Here is a 15,367-nt window from a genome sequence, read left to right on the forward strand (position 1 = left end):
ACCGACTGAGCCACCCAGGCGCCCCTAGGAGTCCTGGTTTTTAATGACTGTCGTTTATTTCTGTGCGACAGAGAAAGCGCCGGTCACTCTGTGGTGCTGGTCTTTTCTTAGTGATAGTCCCTGAATGACATACATGCTGTGGACATCTTCCCCAGCTCGTCATGGGGTTCTAATTCCCTGTACTTTTCATAATGTAAACGTTTATCGGATTCAATCCGTCAGGACTTTCCCCCTTTTGGGGGGTTGAAGGTAGATTCTAACCCTGTGTCGTACTAAGAAATCCTGGGACTCAAGAATTCTATTGCTTTAAGTACTTTCCCAGTTTACTTTTTCTTTAATTTTTACTTTAAATCGACCTCGGCTTCACTTTGCTCTGTGCTCTACATGTTGTCCAAATGATTAAATTCGTGTGCAAAGCAAATGACGTCTGTGTCACCAATCTGCAGGTGTCTGCATCCCCGTATGACACAACCCAGTCATACCCCTCCCAGGACTGGCGTTGCGACTCTCTTCCACAGAGAATCTGGCCCGTTGGAAATCGCACTCTCTGGAATCCAGATTCAAACCACGCGGGTCGGGGAGACCCGCTCATGTTTTGGACGGGCTGCGGGAAGACGTCTGGCCCGCCTGTCGCTGAGTTTACCTGATTTCTTCTCCGCTCAGCAGTAAACCCCATGTATCCTGCAGACAGTCATTGTCAAGTCCAAGAATACACAGTGGTTGGTGATGCACTGTTGACATACCTCCCCTTCTGAACTGCAGAATTTCTGGAAAAGGGGGTTCGTACCTAAAGGGACACATCTTTCACCACTCAAGGCAGTTATTTCTTTACTGTGTTCTCCTTCTCTAGGGACACCAGGATGCCGACTCCTCAGTATGACAAGGTTGCTCTGGATTAAAATTTAAACCTACCCTTTAACCTCTTCCTCTTTAATATACTGATTATTACATGTAATTTTCCTTCAAGTACGCTGGTACTTTTAACACGACCACCACAAAGATTATGAACCAGAACAGCCTAGAAAAGCATATCAACTTTGTTTGATTCACTTTGTTTGAGCCCTTAGTGCCGGAAACTGTCCTTAGAATGTCTGGGATGATCACTAAATATTTGCTGAATGAGTGAGTGTTGCTACCAAAGCATCCATGTGATTAAAGCAATACTTTGTGTGTGTGTGTGTGTATGTGTGTGTGTTTGACAGGTGCCCTCATCTGTGGACTCTGTGAGTATCACTATGTGTCAGACACTATGTTCACCACCGAGAATTAGGAGACGAGCAAGATAGATGGGACCTTGGGACTGGTTTATTGGAAGCGTTGGGGGTGATGATCCCATTTCTGGCTGAGGCCCCTGGGCGGATAGAGGGTTGCTCCTTGCCATGGGGAATACCCGTGGAGAAGCGGGTTTACATGGAAGACAAGGCTGTCAGTTCTGGACACTTCCACAGGGCCTTCTGGTGGACATGAGGGAGAACACGCCAGTGCTCAACAGAAAAAACATTCATGGCAATGGCACTGATGCCATGCCTGGAAGGAACCACCCAAGGAGAATGTCAAGTACATAAAAGGGATCACGGGGCACCTGGGGGCTCAGTCGGTTAAGCGTCCGACTCTTGGTTTCAACTCAGGTCATGATCTCATGATTCATGAGTTCGAGCCCCATATTGGGCTCTGTGCTGACAGCTTGGAGACTGCTTGGAACTCTCTCTCTCTCTTTCTCTCGCCCTTCTCCCATTAGCTCTCTGTCTCTCTCTCAAAATAAAGAAATAAACATTAAATAAAGAAAAGAAAAGAAAAAGGGATCACGTATAACCCTGAGACAGTCTACCTTTCAAGGGGCTGGTATAAAATGGAAGGCTCTGGAAGGCGGAGTTGGAGGAGGAAGTGATCATGATGACGATTAGAGGCCGCAGAGCTCAGGCGCCTTGAGAAAGGGGGGCATCTCCTGGGTGGCTTAGTCGGTTAAGCCTCCGACTCTTGATTTTGGCTCAGGTCATGATCTTACTGTTCATGAGTTTGAGCCGCCCATCAGGCTACAGTGTGGAGCCTGCTTGGGATTCTCTCTCTCTTTCTCTCTCTCTCTCTCTCAAAATAAATAAATAAATTTTTAAAAAAGGAAAGAAAACAAGAATGGGGAGCATACATTGGGAGGACGCATGAAGGGGAGCGTGGGAGCTGTCCCAAGGAGCACGGCACCGTCACCAGAGTGGTGTGGAGGACCCCGCTGGGTGGGCGGGCGGGCAGCATACGGTGGTCACAGCCGAGGAAGTGACCAGGGACGAATGGGGCAGCATGGGGACAGCGTGGACCGAGGGTGCGTTTGCTCAGGGCCTTCAGGGCTGGTCCACAGTCCACTCCCCGGCATCACTGCATGACTTCAAGGTGATTTCTTCCAGCCTCGCAGGCTTTAATGCCGCCTTTGTGCAGCGACTCCCAGATTTACAGTCACCCTGGACTGCTCCCTGGGCTCCAGAGCCAGACTCCTCACTGCTCGCTGACAAGGGCACATGGTCGCAGGCATCTCCCTCCATCAAGAACCAAGTCCTGTGCTTTCTCCCCAGACCTGCCCCTCCACCAGTCGCCCCTCCACGGGCGACTCCACTTGCTTGGTTGTTCAGGGAGAAGCTTTGAGCCTTGGGTAGCCCACCCCCTCCCACGTGGTGCAGATCCTCTCCAAAGCCACGGCCACCACCGATCATCTGTCGCCTTGACAACGGCAGTAGCCTCTGGACGGGCCCCGCTGGGGGCACCCGAACCACGTGGCGACAGGGTCGGCCACTGCTCTGCTCAGAGGCCGCGGGCACTTTCCAACTCCAGGTAAAGCGCCTTGGCTACTGTGCCTGATGTCCCAACACACACGGGGGTGCAGACGTCCCTGCAGGGAGGTTCTGTTTTCACTGGGTCCAGGTATAGACTCAGAAGTGGGATCGCTGGATCATACGGTCGGTCGTTCTGTTTCTAATTTTCTTTTTTTTTTTTTTTTTTATTTTTTTTTAAATTTTTTTTTTTTTTTTCAACGTTTATTCACCTTTGGGACAGAGAGAGACAGAGCATGAACGGGGGAGGGGCAGAGAGAGAGGGAGACACAGAATCGGAAACAGGCTCCAGGCTCTGAGCCATCAGCCCAGAGCCCGACGCGGGGCTCGAACCCACGGACCGCGAGATCGCGACCTGGCCGAAGTCGGACGCCCAACCGACTGCGCCACCCAGGCGCCCCTGTTTCTAATTTTCTAAGGAACCCCTGTGCTGTCTCCCAGGGCGGCTGCACCAGTCTGCAACCCCACCAACAGTGCAAGAGGGTTCTCCCTTCTCCGCATCCCCGCCAACACCTGTGGTTTCCTGAGTTGTTGATTTTAGCCACTCTGACAGGTGGTGAGGTGGTATCTCATTGTGGTTTTGATTTGTCTTTCCCTGATGATGAGTGTTTCGAGCATCTTTTCATGTGCCTGTGGCTATGTGGATGCCATTCGCAAAATGTGATCCAACAGGTTAAATAAAGTACGGTGGGCCTTTGAATAATGTGGGACAAGGCCTCTGACCCCTGCGCTTTTGGAAATCCGTGTGTAACTTTTCAGTCTCCACAACTTAACTACCAATAACCTACTGTTGACAGTGAGGCTCACCGATAACATAAAACAGTCCATGAACACGTATTTGGTATGTTATACGTACGATACGCTGTGTTCTTACAGTAAAGTAAGCTAGGAAAAAGAAAATGTTACGAAGAACATCGTAAGGGAGAGAAAATACATTCACAGTCCTGTATCAAAAAAAAAAAAAAAAAAAATCCAGAGCCATTCAAACCTGCATTGTTTAAGGGGCCACTGTATACTAACTAATCTTGAGGACGCTACAGTACGTGAGACAAGGCAGAGAGGGACAGATGTTATATGCTATGCCTTATCTGTGGAATCTAAAAAAGCCAGACTTGTCCAAACACACAACAACAAAATGATAGTTACGAGGGGCTCGGGCGGGGGCAGGGGGACAGAAGAGATGATGTGGGACAAATCTGGAACTAGCAGTAAATAAATCCTGAGATCTGATGCTCAGTACACGCGTTATAGAGTACATAGGCAGCAATGTTATATATATTATAACCGTCACACCAGTGAAGGGACCAGATGTTTCTTATTCTCAGCACAAAAGAGCAACGATAATCAATGTGACGGGACAGACACGCTAACCGTCGCTACGATGACAATCGTTACGGTGTATAAACGCATCAGATCAACTCATCGTACACCTTAGATTTACCCAATGTTGTATGTCAAATACATTTCCATTAAAACAATAAAATCCGGAGTCCTGACCATGCCAGCATCCCCTGACCCCATCATCTCAGAGTCCCCTATTGTACCATGCTCTGCCTCCAGGTCATCCCTATCCATCCCCAACCTGCCCTCCCCCAAAGCTGCGTTCTGTCCCCGATGTCCATGGAGCCCAGTGACCGCCCCTGACAACTGCCTGCCGTCTGCCACCCCTTCTCACTCACCTGCTTTCTCTCACAGTGCTTACTCTGACGTTTCTGTGCACTTGTCTCCTGCTCTAGAATATAACCTCCTTAAGAAGAGTGGGTTTGTTTCCACTTGTGGCTCCTCCAGCCCTGGGACAGTGTGTGGCACAGAGTGGGTGCTTCATAAACATTGGCTGAATGAGCGAATGGAGTGAGTGAATGAGTGGATGAGTGAACGAAAAAGTTAATGAATGAACGAGTGAACGAGTGGATGAATGAATGAGTGGAGAACGAACAAATGAGTGAGTGAATGTACATGCTGCTGGAGGAATCCAGGGGAGGAGGAAACGCGGGGAAGGGAGGTAAGGATAGCACAGAGGCTGGAGAAGTTCTCTGGGACGAGGGAGGCCACGCTGGGGCCGGCGGCTGGAGGACCAGCCCCACCCCGGACACCCCAGGCGTCATCCCCAGTCCTCTGGCAGCCAACAGAATGCAGGAAGCAGGAGGGAGTGAGCTCTGAGGAGGGGAGGAAGCCCAGCCCCGAAACCCTGCCGTAGGCAGACACGCACGTGGGTCCCTGCGGACTGGAACTTGCACCTGCGGCAGCTCGAACCTGTAGCACGAGGTGACCAGGAGCCCAGGGTGTGGACCGCAGGGCTGGCCCCACTCTGTGCTTCTGGGCACGTGCAGAGATCATGCAGGAACGCAGACAGGTGGTGACGACGCTGGCCCCAGAGCAGTGCCTTTGGGTAAGGAAGGTGAGGGACAAGTAAAGGAAGGAGAGAAATCCCAAATCTGGGGCTTTGGGGCAAAGAGCTCGTGAGGGCCCAGGAAATCCCCGGCCTGGGCTGATCGCACGGGCTCGTGTCTGTTTTGTTTGTCAGTGCCTGACAGTTGACTTATCTATTTAGCCTTGACATTCTCGAGAATGTTTCTCTTGCAAAGCAGCATCAATCTGCCCTCCAAGGGGGTACAGGACACCTGTTCCCACCATCCCTCTCCAGGTGACAGAGGCCTCGTGGAAAGAGCTCTAAGGCGTTAACACTAATGCTCGACTTCCCTTCTGGGAATCTGGGGAGGGTTCAAGGTGATGGTGGCATCATATCCTGATGTTGACAGGAAACACGTGGGAGCACGCTGTACCCTGCAGGGTTCCCCAAATCCTACCATGAAGAATACGTCCACCCTGGTCACCAGTGAAACGGAGTATGAGATGCAGGGACTCGCGATCTCAGACTTCCCTGCATCGTCTTCATTTCAAAAGTCTTTCTGTCCAGCAGTACAGGCCATCATTTTGTTTTTGGTCACTATACATACATGTTGCTCCCATGTGAGCCAATGACACACTTCATGGAAACTGTGTCCTGGTGGGTGCCATCTGGGTAAAGGGACGGGGAAGGATGGAACTTATGTGCAGCCACTGCACTCCTACTAAATTCCAAACAAAAAAAAAAGGTTCTTCTAGAAACTTCCAAAGCGGACATCATAGACCCAGACCCAAGGTGCGGGAAAGTTTTACGTTACTGACTCCTGTTAGATAAACATGAGGTCGCCATACTTTTTTGGCCCCTGAAATTCCAGGCTCCGTCACATGTTTTAGAATTCTGCTTTATCCTTCGGTTAGAACACTTAGAACAAAATGCCCGAAAACACGAGCTTTCTGGGCCTTTCATTTTTCAGTAGAGGTTTTCGTACGAAATTCTCAGGTCGGATTTCCCTTCATGTTCCCCAGCGTGTCCCGAAGGCCCTTGTTCCACTTCCACAAGTATTTACGGAGGCTTAATTTTTCTGCTGCAGTCGTGCTAGCTCGAAGCATGTGCACAGATGATCATCTGTAGGTTTGCAATCTTTTCAAGTTTCAAAGGAATGGCAGAAACTCTTTTCTTTTTCAATTTTATTTATTCATTTTAAGAGAGAGAGAGAGAGAGAGAGCAGGCGACGGGCAGAGAGAGAGGGAGAGAGAGAATCTCAAGCAAGATTCGCACTGTCAGTGCACAGCCCGACGCAGGGCTCGATCTCATGAACTGAGAGATCATGACCTGAGCCAAAGTCAAGAGTCAGATGCTTAATTGACTGAGCTACCCAGGGGTCCCCAGAAAAACTCCTTGTAAAGTTTCACACCCACGTATGTAGGGATAACTGCCACTAACTGGCTGGGGCACACATCCCAGCTCTCTGAACGCTGTGCTCTCGCAGAGCACAAAGGCCCAGGCAGAGGAGCAGGATAGGGGTCCCTCCCACCCATCACTCACTGAGGTGACAGAAGACATATGGGGCATATGATGTAGGGAGAAGCCCAGAGAATACAGAACATGGGACCAGCAGGGGACCTCCTTCACCAACAGAAATGAGCGAGGACATAACACCATCCTGCTCTTGGGCGAGTAACTCCCCCCACCCCCGATCCAGGAGAATGGACTCTCTGCCAGCAGCCAACAAACAATCCTGTCTCTTTGTCCTCACTGGGGTCCATCCCTCCCTTAGCCAGAACCTCGACTGTGTCTTCGGAGTGAAGGTGAAGAGCCTCCGACCCGATCTGCAATTCCCTGCAGATCCTCCTTCTCCTGACAGTTCTCCTTCCTCCCGTGATGCTCTGCTCCTCCTGGGTTCCTCTCTCCTCCTCTCTTTGTCTTTCCTACCCACTCCCCGTATTCCTGACTATTCCCTTCATGTGATAATTCTCAAATCGTCCATGTGACTGCACCGTCCTGGGAGCTCCAGGGACAGTCCCCGAGCAGCTCTCCCAAGGGTGTTTCTGGAAGATTCCTCAAATGCCAGTCCCAGATCACAGTGCATGCCCACGGACCCGTCCAACCTGTGCCTTTTTGGATTTTCTTTCACATTGGGTATGTCCAAGGTGTTGCTGACCCTGGCCTCTCGCTCTCTTCCTTTATCACCTGTTCCCAAAGCATTCCGGTTCTTTCTCTGCAAGTCCCTCAAAACCACGTCTCCCTCCCCACTTCACCACCACTGCCCTCGCTCAGGCCCTCACCCTGTCCTGCCCAACGTAAGATCCTCTCATCTGTCTTTCCTCCCGCTCTGCCTTCTCGGAGCCAGTCTGCACAGCGCAATGAAGTCTGGTCATTCATTTATTTACTCACGCTCTTTTTTTATGTTTAAAAAAATGTTTATTTTGAGAGAGAGGGACAGAGAGAGCATGAGCCGAGGACAGGTAGAGAGACAGAGAGAGAGAAAAACCCAAGCAGGCTCCGCGCTGTCAGCACAGAGCCCCACGCGGGGCTCGAATTTGCAAACCGCAAGATCGTGACCTGAGCCGAGACCAAGAGTCGGACGCTCAACCAACTGAGCCACCCGGGAGCCCCATATTTACTCACACTCTTACTAAGCACCTACAGTACCAGGTACCATTCTTCACGAAGGGGATAGAGCCTCAAAAAGACAGATTCCTTCCTCCTGCGCGCTGAGCTTATGTCCTGGTGATGGAAGGCAGAAATAAATAACTGGACCATTTTAGTGGTAGTGATCCATTTTATTTAAGGTAGAAACATAGTGGGGGGGATGTTTTTGTGGGGTTGGGACAGAGAGCTACCTGCGTCATATAAACAACAGGATCAAGAATGGGCTCTCTGAGGCGGTGGGCATTTGCCTCGAACAACCAAAAGGAGCCATCCCTGTAAAAGAATGGGGAGAATATTCCAGGTGGAGAGCAAAGAGGTGAGAACCTCTTGGCTTAAGAATGGCTTAAGGCCAGTGTAGTGGAGTCCCGGCACGGTATCTCTGGCCCTGAAAAGGAGCCTGCCTTTTCTTTGGTGTCAGCCAAATAAAATAATAAGTAGGATCAAACACAGCGATGTCTGTGGCAGCCGCTCAGCTCCTTCGCGGAGCCCTGGTTTCCCTTCCTGCCTCATCTCACCTATAGGCCTCCTGTGCCTCGGCCTCCGATGAGGCCCCACAAGTGCGCCTTTTATCTACGCCATCCTGTCCTGTATCTAGCAAACTCCTATCCACCCTTCAAGACCCACGTGCAATGTCCCATCTCACGAAGAAATAGATATCTGCCTCTTGAGTGCTCCAGGACATTTGTACACACATTGGCTTCACGGTAATATGTCCAAGTCTTCTTCTTAGACTAGGGCCTCCTCAAAACCAGGGGCAAAGCTTCTGTGTCTATTTAGCTCAGTACGTAGTGTAGCACCAGCCAGGACAGAAAGAGCATGTAAGTTTTCACAGACAGCACATTAAACGAGCGTATTTCTGAAGGGGAGACTCTGGAAAGACCCTGTGTACATAACGTGATTTATTTCTATTACCCTCTTCACACTTATCCACGGGGAGAGAGGGCAAAACGGTCTCCGGAAGGTGGAAGGACAGGGCAATGTCCTGTTCTCTTGCACTGGGACCATTCTGAACAGGCCTAGCTGGATTAGCCTGTGTTCTACAGAGATTTTTCAGGTGGGGATCCGTTCCCATTGTCCCCGAATACTCTCTCACACACACAACTGCATCAGCTTGGACACCATGTCAGTAATGATCACAAAAGCATAAAAGCGAAAGAGAAAACAAAATGCCATAGAAATATCAGAAGATACTTCTGAAATAGATTCCACAAATAGTCACTTGGTCTTTCTTTTAAAATTATTTTTTTATTTTTATTTTTTAATGTTTTTATTTATTCTTGAGACAGAGAGAGAGAGAGAGAAAGAGACAGAGCATGAGTGGGGGAGGGACAGAGAGAGAGAGAGGGAGACACAGAATCTGAATCAGGCTCCAGGCTCTGAGCTGTCAGCCCGGAGCCTGATGTAGGGCTTGAACCCATGAACTGTGAGATCATAGCCTGAGCCGAAGTTGGATGCTTAACCGACTGAGCCATTCAGGTGCCCCCTTTTTCTTAATTTTTTAATGTTTATTTATTTTTGAGAGAGAGAGGAGCATGAGCAGGGGAGGGGCAGAGAGAGAGGGAGAATCTGAAGCAGGCTCTGTGCTGACAGCTCAGAGCCTGACGCAGGGCTCGAGCTCACGGGCTGTGAGAGAGTGACCTGAGCTGAAGTCACATGCTTAACCGATGGAGCCACCCAGGCGCCCCTAGAGTCACCTAATTTTTGAAAAAGGAGCAGAGTAATACAATGGAGAAATTAAAGTCTTTTCAAAAAACAGTGCTAGAACAATGGCACATCCACATGTAAAGATACGAATCTAGACACAGACATTACGTCCTTCACAAAAATTAACCCCCATAGACCATAAACCAAAAATATAAAATGCAAAACTAGAGGTCTCCTAGGTTATAGGGGAGAAAATCTACACACCCTCGGGTTTGGTGATGACTTCTGAGATACGATACCAAAGGCACGATCCACGCAAGAAATCATTGATGAAGTGGACTTCACTATAACTATAAACATTTCACTATAGATGAGAAGACAAGCCATAGATTGGGGGAAAATATTTGCAAAAGACACATCTGATAAAGCTGTTTATCCACAATGCACAGAGAACCCACAAAACTCAGCAATTAGAAAACAAACCAATTAAAAATATGGGTCATGGGGCACGTGGGTGGCTCAGTCGGTTAAGCATCTGACTCCTGATTTCAGCTCAGGTCATGATCTTGAGGTTTGTGGGATCGAGCCCCATGTTGGGCTCTTTGCTGACAGTGCAGAGCCTGCTTGGGATTCTCTCTCTCTCTCTCTCTCTCTTTCTCTCTGCCTCTCCCCTGCTCATGCCTCACTCTCCCTCAAAATAAATAAGTAAACTTTAAGAATAAAATGGGCCAAAGACTTTAGTAGACACCTCACCAAAGATAATATACAGAGTCAAGTAAGCCTGTGAAAAGATGCTCTCTATGGTATGTCCTCAGGGAAATGCAAATTGAAATAACAATGAGTTACCACTTCACACCTATTAGAATGGCCAAGATCGGGAACACTGACCACACCAAACGCTGGCGGCAAGGATTTGAAGCAACAGGAACTCTCCTCCATTGCTGCTGGGAATTCAAGATGGCGCAGCCACTCTTGGAAGACAGTGTGGGGGTTTCTTACAAAACTAAACATACGCTTACCATGTGATCCAGCAAATCACAACTCCTTGATATTGCCCCCAGGGAGCTGAAAAACCTGTGCACAGACATTTATAGCAGCTTTATTCCTAACTGCCAGAACTTAGAGGCAAGCAAGATGTCCTTCAGTCAGAGAATGGATAAACTGGTGCATCTAGACAGTGGAATATTATTTGGTGCTAAAAAGAAAGGAGCTATGAAGCCATGAAAAAGGAGCTTAAATGCATATTACTAAATGCAAACGGTCAGTCCCAAAAGCCTACCCGCAGTACGATTCCAACTATGACGTGCTGGAAAAACTAGGTAGACAGTAAAGGGATCGGTGGTTTCCAGGGGAGGTGATGGGGAGGAGACGTGAACTGGCAGAGGACAGAGGATTTTTAGGGCAGTGAAAATATTCCCTACGATATTGTAATAATGGACATCTGTCATCATACAGTTGTCCAAACTCCTAGAACGTGTAACATGGAGAGCGAAACATAATTGAAACTATAGACTTTGGGTGATAATGTTTCCGTGCGGGTTTATCAGTTACGACAAATATATCACTCCTGGGGGGGGGGGTGCTGCGGATAATGGGGGAGGCTGTGCATGTGTCCGGGAAGCATATTAGGGAACTCATGGTAGCTTGTGTGCAATTTTGCCATGAACCTAGAGTTCCCCTAAAAATTTAAGTGTGTGTGTGTATTTAAGTGAGCACTTCCTGGGGCACCTGGGTGGCTCAGTTGGTTAAGCATCCCACTCTTGATTTCGGCTCAGGTCATGATCTCACGGTCCGTGAGTTTGAGCCCCGCATCGGGCTCTGTGCTGACAGCTCAGAGCCTGGAGCCTGCTTCGGATTCTGTGTCTCCCTCTCTCTCTGCCTCTACCCCACTCGTACTTTGTCTCTCTCTCAAAAATAAATAAAATATGTTAAAAATTAAAAAAATAAGCATTTCCTTTTTAAAGTAATTTTTTAAGTGATCTCTGCATTCCACATGGGGCTCGAACCTACAACCTTGAGATCAAGAGCTACATGCTCTATTGACTGAGCCAGCCGGGTGCCCCTAAATAAAGCATTTCTTTTTTTTTTTAATTTTTTTTTCAACGTTTTTTATTTATTTTTTGGGACAGAGAGAGACAGAGCATGAACGGGGGAGGGGCAGAGAGAGAGGGAGACACAGAATCAGAAACAGGCTCCAGGCTCCGAGCAGTCAGCCCAGAGCCTGACGCGGGGCTCGAACTCACGGACCGTGAGATGGTGACCTGGCTGAAGTCGGACGCTTAACCGACTGCGCCACCCAGGCGCCCCAATAAAGCATTTCTATTCCAGTTTGTCATTGATGGAATCTGGACTGCTTTCTTGAAATTTCTGTGGATTACTTTTTTTTTGTTTTTTTGGCCCCTGAAGAAAAGTTGGAAGCATGAACTACAGAACATATCTAACATACAGGCCACTAAAATATAAATATAGCTTATTATTAACACATGAAGTCACCTATAAATCTGAAATTACCTCCCAAGGCCATCAAGACAAGCAAGCAGCCCCTCCTGTCATGGAACTCCCCATTAGTCCTGAGGGGGTTTCTTGGGGGGTGCAAGTTAACACAGCCACTGTGCTCACCAGATCTTTCACGGGGTTTCCACATGTCACCTCCCCAAGCACCGAGGGCTATGATGCTTCCTTGTGTAGGGGTCACTTTTGGCACTGCCTTGCAGCCCACACCAAGGAGCCCCTGCACGAAAGCCAAGGGCTCAGATAAACACAATGCACACTGTGCGTATTGCGCGAAGGTCCTGGACAAGTTCCCCATTGGCTTTAGTGGCCCTCACCTAGCTCTGTGTTGGCACATAAAACGTGTGCAAAGGGGTGCCTGGGTGGCTCAGTCAGTTAAGCGTCCCACTTCGGCTCAGGTCATGATCTCACGGTTTGTGGGTTCGAGCCCTGCGTTGAGCTCTGGCTGACAGCTCAGAGCCTGGAGCCTGCTTCTCATTCTGTGTCTCCCTCTCTCTCTGCCCCTCCCCTGCTCATGCTCTCTCTCTGCCTGAAAAATAAATAAAACATTTTTAAAAAATTAAAAAGAAAAACAAAAAAAAAAACCCCAAAACATGCGCATCTTCTTGGTGCCAGCAGCTTTGGACACTCTTAGACACCACCCCCTGAGCCTTGTGCTGTTCACAGACTGTGGCCCATAATCAAAACTTAAAACTCCTACAAATGATGGTAAGTGTAGTAATATTACTCCTCCTTGACATGGGGGAGACTCCGACCTCTTAACTTTCTCCCGGAGATGATAAAGATCCTTTGGCACGGAGACGCATGTGCTCTTCCTCCTTCCTCAGTGAGACCCAGGGAACAGATGTCACTGCAGGTGACCGCTTATTTGTGGAGTGTCTACGCTTCATCACGGGTGTTGCTCATTTTAGGACAGGGATTCCGGCGAGACTCTTGGGTCTAGTGCAAACCGATACTCAGAACATACGATGGAAACAAAAGGCGCGGCATGTACATCATGAAGACTGAATCAGGCCTCCCGATTCTATCAGCTATTAGAATTATGCAACGGGCAGTGAAAGCTATTATGAATAACCGTCGCTATCGTTTATAGGGTTTCCAGTGAGAAACCATAGGCCCTTCCTTTTCTGACATCCTCCTCCGAGAATTTTCTCTCTCCTCCTCCAAAATGGTCTTTGTTACGGTGGTTCAGCGACCGGAAGATTTTGCCGTCACTCAGCTCCACGGATTAAAGTGACTCCTTCACATCCCGCTCCTTGGCAAACGCAGAAAGGCAAACGGAAACGCACAGAGAACACAAAGAAATAGTGTTCTTCTTTTGTTGTGATTACATCTCCCAAAACAATAGGTTCTGAAAAAACCCCACAAAACCGATTTTCTACGGTTGAAGGAGTCCTTTATGAAGGAATCGGCCCTTTTCAATATTCGTTGAGGTGGTTTCTCTTCCAGGTCGCAAGTGTGTTATTTGCCGTTTTCAGCACTGAGCGCGTCAGTTTACTAGAAAAACGAAACTTGAACGTGACGGAAGGAAGGGTGGCTCCCTTCAGACAACCCAAGATTGCCTGTTTTATGTGCACTGCCTGAAGATAACCAAGAGGCTGTGATGGGGTCGAAGCATTTCCGTATGACCTAAATCCACACACACGTCCCTGGTTGGCCTCTTTATCGGGAGGCCACACAGGATGTGAAATGCAGCGTTGGCAAATGCGTGCGTCTTCTAGGTTATTCTGCTGATCCTCTCCGCACTGCTGAAGAGCTATATTAAGCCGTGGCTGAGAGACCCGAAACCTAGACTCTGGGTCTCCATACAGGAGACCCCCGTCTTCCCACACACGTCTGCCTTCACCACCGCGCGGCCCTCAGGGTCTGATCCGCACGTGTGGCTTTCCGACAGGACGTGCTGCTAAGGGCTGACTGTCCCACATGCAGAACTAATACAAAGCATTTTGAGTTGGGCAATGAACACAAACCTTGTTTTCCAAAACAAAAATCGCACGCTTCGGAGAAAACGCCACGATCCAAGAGATCGTAGTGAACCGGTCCCCAGGCTAACGCTGTTTCCGTAGGGCTGGGGACTGTGGACAGCGTCACACCAGGTGTTTACGGAAGGGTAGCAAGGGGACCCGTGTGGTGCCCGTGTGGCAACCATTCTGCAGGGACCCTGCGAACATGCGCTCCAAGGCTTTTCGTTGTAATGATTTTTTTTTTTTTCCTGCTTGAAGGAAATAAGCACAGCTGAAGCGTGCAAGGACCCCGGCACGATTTGCTATCATGTCGCTGAAGAACACTTCCCAGAACCAAGTCCGCATCAGTGGCATGCTCTACCGTGAACGGTCACCAGACAGACTGAGATTCCAACGCCGTTCCCCCCGTGCTACAGAAACAAGTCTGCGACTAGGTGGATGAACCAGAGCGTATTTATGCTAAGCAAAATTAGTCAGAAAAAGACAACTGTCATATGGCTTCACTCATATGAGGACTTCAAGAGACAAAATAGCTGAACGTAAGGGAAGGGAAGCAAAAGTAATATAAAAACAGGGAGGGGGACAAAACAGAAGAGCTTTTTTTTTAGAATGTTTATTTACTTTTTAAAATTTTTTTTTAATGTTTATTTTTTAGAAAGACAGAGCATGAGTGGGAAGGGGCAGAGAGAGAGGGAGACACTGAATCTGAAGCTGGCTCCAGGCTCCGAGCTGTCAGCACAGAACCCAACACGGGGCTCGAACCCACAAACCGTGAGATGATGACCTGAGCTGAAGTGAGACGCTTAACTGACTGAGCCACCCAGGCGCCCCTAAGAGACTCTGAAATATAGAGAACAGAGGGTTACTGGAGGCGTGGTGGGAGGGGGGATGGGCTAAATGGGTAAGAGGCATTAAGGAATCTACTCCTGAAATCATTGTTACACCATATGCTAACTAACTTGGATGGAAATTAAAAAACAAACAAATTAAAAAAAAAAAAGAAACAAGTCTGCAAAGCTCACTTCTGTGACAGAGGTGGGAGAAAAGAGTGCCGTAAGCAAACAGATCGCTTTGCTTGTCATCTTTCGTCGGGCACGTGACACAAACTTGGGCTAATGAGCAGTCTGACCCTGACGTCTTTCTGCAAACGACACCTCACCCAGTCTCTGTCCTGGCACATGAGCATGTCCTGACTCACAGTCTCTGCTGTATGCGCCCCGCTGCCTGACACTTGAGTGTCCCAGATTGTCACGTGGCCAGCTCCTTCCCAGTCTTCGGTTCTTGGCACAGAGAAGAGTGTCCCCAACTTGAGAATCTGAATCAGCCACCCTGTCACATCGCTAGTTTATCTTCCTCACTGTCCTCAAAAAAACCTGTAGTTGTTCTCTTGTTTATTTTCTACATCCCATCGCTAGTGCTGCGAGAGCGTTTAG

General features: G+C 48.8%; 1 protein-coding gene across 6 annotated transcripts in view; it reads right to left on the reverse strand.

Annotated features, from left to right (window-relative positions):
* Positions 1-15,367, reverse strand: part of COBL (cordon-bleu WH2 repeat protein) — a 273,215-nt gene that overhangs the window by 73,048 nt on the left and 184,800 nt on the right. The window lies entirely within an intron of this gene.

This window comes from Leopardus geoffroyi, chromosome A2, assembly GCF_018350155.1.
Source record: "Leopardus geoffroyi isolate Oge1 chromosome A2, O.geoffroyi_Oge1_pat1.0, whole genome shotgun sequence".
Classification (NCBI taxonomy): Eukaryota; Metazoa; Chordata; class Mammalia; order Carnivora; family Felidae; genus Leopardus; species Leopardus geoffroyi.